Genomic DNA, 4,101 nt, shown 5'->3' with positions numbered 1-4,101 from the left:
TTCTCAATATTGAAGTAAAAGATAACTGAAGAGACTTACAGTATTTTGTATTATTTACTGTATATATATCATTGTGTTAAGGTGAGATACAAAGTAGGCGTGTGCATACATATATCAAATATATAAATACATGTACACACATTCACCAACATAAACATTTAACATGTAAATATCTCTGAAATTGAGGCATGTCTTAAAATAGATGGGAACAAACTGTTGTGGTTGTCTAGGCAGTTTTTGTTATTTCCTGCATATGTAATAACTTGGTTGTCATTCTCGGTGGCATAATAGGAAAATTGCAGTCTCATTAACGTGTCAGTCAACAAAACACTGAAAGTTTATTTGAAAAAGAAATGAGAACCCTGGTGGCTGTATGAGAACCTTCAATTGATATCTTCAGTAGATAAAACAAACAGACAAACAAACAAACAAAAATTCCAACATTAAAAATGTACAGAATAGATGTCAGTAGCTTGGAAGAAAATACTGGAGACAAAAGAAGAGCACTCTTAAGAAATGCTGTATCATTGACACTTTATGGCATAGTGACCAACGTTGTGTGTTGTGATTTAGTGACAATTTTCAATCAAAAATAGATTTTGAAAAATTATTGTTGGATACAAAGGTGATCTAGGAATATATTAACCAATTAATTTTGCTCATATTTTTGTGAATGTATAAAATCATACAGGATTTAAAAAACTATCTTAGTAATTCTAAAAACTAAAAAACTCTTCCAATACAACAAAATTAAAAACGTATTATTGTATACTTGTCAGCATTTTTTCTTTCCTATTGTTACATAAAATAGATTGCAACTTATAGTTGATGACACTTGTGTTCCATGAAATATGCTACTGTTATTGGCGTTTCTACTGGGAATGTTATTCTAGCTGTTAATTATTCAGTCCACATTCCATGTAATTTCTAACTTTACATCATTTTTCTTCACATTAACTTGTTTACTGAGGGTGAAAAAGAACTTAAGACATGATTTGAAAGTCTGACTGGTTCCTAAGTATAATGAAGTGGTGGTTAAAATTATCTACCTAGTTCAGGTATTTAGTGTAGCAATACATTTAACCTATGAATATCTATTCCCTATTCACAGATAACTAAAGACTTACTGAATTTTGTTCATTCATTTATTCACTGAATACCTATTACTCAGTTCCTAATATGTACCAGAAACTGTTTTAAATGAGAAATATATTAAGTGAGAGATGTAATTAGTTTTCTCACTCAAAAAAATAGTTTTTGCCACGTATTAGGAACTGAGATATGCCCTATTGGTTGTGCTTCTCTGGATTACCCCGACTAATACAATGACGAGCTGCAGAGTTAAGAAAGGATATGTGGTGTTACGTAGAATGACAACATATCCTGATTTACTAGGACATTCCCAGATTATGCTCATGCATCAGCATAATTATTACAAGGTATACATTTTCACTATCCAAAATGTCCCAGTTTGGGGAAAATATTATATAATTATCTGAACTATGTACATAATGATATTAAAGTGTTTTTAGGATGATTTTTCTATTAAGTATTACTCATAATAACCCCTTGAGAGCCAGCTTTTTCACTGTACTTTTGATCACCAGAGGTCTATTTATTTAGAAGGAATTGGTGCCATAGATATATTACCTCTAATATTAAATCTTATGAACCCTCTGTTTATATTTTTACCAGATACTTGCTGGCATACAGAAATCACTCAATAAATACTGAGTAAATAAAGAAATGACTTCTAGTTCTTCAGATGCAATTAATTATAAAACTTAAAGATTGGGTGAAAACAATTTAATTTTATAGTACCACTTCAGTTTTAAGTCTCTTTGTGAAGATATAAAAACTATGAGTGTAAACACTAATAACATTTTAATATCAACATATGTACCTAAAGGGAAATATTGTGGATAAGGGGTGAACAAGCCCTGTTGTAATTCCATGGGCAGGTAAATGCTATGTTCAGCAAACCAACCATTGTAAAATTTCAGTATTAAAAAAAAAAAAAAAAAGTGTATCAATTGCTGTAAAGTGGACCAGAATGCCTGTGAAGACAGTTTCCATGGAGTTCTCATCAAGCTGGGTTTCAAACCACTATTTCCAAAACTTGAACTATATCAAATATTTTTTCCAAGGAATATCAGTACTTACTAGAATATTATATTCTAAAGTATTTCATCCCACTGCTTAATTTGTCAATACCTTTTACCAGAAAAAAATTTTAAAAATTATGTTGTTTTCAATTTTAAATACAAATACATTAAATTCGCTTCCAGTTTCAACACCAACTTGTAAACTTTCAACACCAACTTGTAGCCATCAATCCTCTCCTTGTAAAAAGAAAAAGCTGAATGAAATGAAAACTAACAAATTTTCTGGAACCCATTAACAAGAAGAATTTGTAGGGAAAGTTGCCACTGCCAAATCTGGAGAGATCTGTGAATCCAAAGAACCATGGCAGAGATCTGCCATAATTCATCAGCTGGACTTTATCAAAATTAAAATTTTCTACTCTGTGACAGATACTGAAAGGAGAATCAAAAGAAAAATTACAGACTGGGAGAAGTTATTTGAAAAACACATATGTGTAAAGATACATATCCAAAAAGATCAAAGAATTCTTTTAACCCAACAATACAAAATCCAAAGATCCTATTAAGAAATGGGCTAGAAGTCAGATTTTAAGCAGGAGAGACTTTCACCTGTTGGCTTTGAAGAAGCAACTGCTATGATGTGAACAGAGCAACAGTCAGGGAATGGTGCTCTCCACTCCCACAAGGAGCTGAGGGCCTTTCTCCTGTGACCACAAACAACAGAATTACGATAACAAACAGGGAACTTGAAAGAGGAACCCAAGCCTTAGATGAGATCTCAGCTCTAGCTGACAGCTTGATTTCACTAGCAGGACAGGAAAGCAGAAGAATGGGTCAAAAGAAGATATGAAGATAGATCAAGGGGCAGAAGACATTCAAACCATGAGAAGGACTGTTGCTGGTTCTGAATACAGAGACAGGGGGGCACAGATGAAGGCCTGGGTGGGGGTGAGGTGTGGAAAGTGGGACCAGCCCTCAGCTGACAGCCAGCAAGGAAACAGGGCCATCAGTCCCATATGGAACTCAATTCTGCCAACAACCTGAGTTAGCAAGGAAACAGATTTTCTCTTGGAGTCTCTAAAAAGAAACACAGCCCTGCTGACACCTTGATTTTAGCCCAGTGAGACCCACATCAGACTCTGACCTATAGAACTATAAGATGATAAATGTGTGTTGTTTAACCCTGGAAAAAAAAAAAGAAATGGGCTAAAGATCTGATCAAATATCTCACCAAAAAAGATATAAAGATATCATATTAGCATATGTAAAGTTGCTCAACATCATTTGTCATTAGGAAATTATAAATTAAAACAACAATGAGATACTACTACATACTTATAAAAATGGCAAAGATATTAAAATGGAAAATATCCACTACTGGTGAGTAGGAAAAGTAACAGAAACTCTTACTCATTGCTGGTAAAAATACAAAATGAGACAGCCACTTCGTAAGACATGTTTGTAATTTTTTATCAGACTAAACATAGTGTTAACAAAATATCCAACAACTGTGCTCTTAGCTTTTGTGCATATGATTTGAAAATTTACATCCATGAAAAAACCTGTGCATGTATTTTATAGTGTTATTTATAATCTCCCAAAGCTGAAGCAATCAAGATGTCCTTCAATGGGTGAGTGGATAAATAAACTCTGATACATCCATACAATGGGATGTTAATCAACAATAAGTAAAAATGTGCTATCAAGCCACAAACAGACATGGATGAATCTCAAATGTATATATCTAAGAAGCCAGTCTATAAAGCTATACCATATGGACCCAAATACATGACATTCTGAAAAAGATAATTTGTACCTATGATACACAGATTAGAATTAATAGGAGTTTAAGGGCTGAGGGAAAAGTAGACTGAATACATTAAGCACAGAATTGTTATCATGGTGTTGAAACTGTTGTGCATGATACTGCAATGGTGTATACACAATGTTAAGGTTTTCTCACAACCTATAGAATATCACAGCACAAAAAGTAAAT

The sequence above is a fragment of the Propithecus coquereli genome, unplaced genomic scaffold, assembly GCF_000956105.1.
Source record: "Propithecus coquereli isolate 6110/MARCELLA unplaced genomic scaffold, Pcoq_1.0 Scaffold275, whole genome shotgun sequence".
Classification (NCBI taxonomy): Eukaryota; Metazoa; Chordata; class Mammalia; order Primates; family Indriidae; genus Propithecus; species Propithecus coquereli.
The sequence above is the reverse complement of the archived record's forward strand: the minus strand, read 5'-3'. Positions refer to the sequence as shown.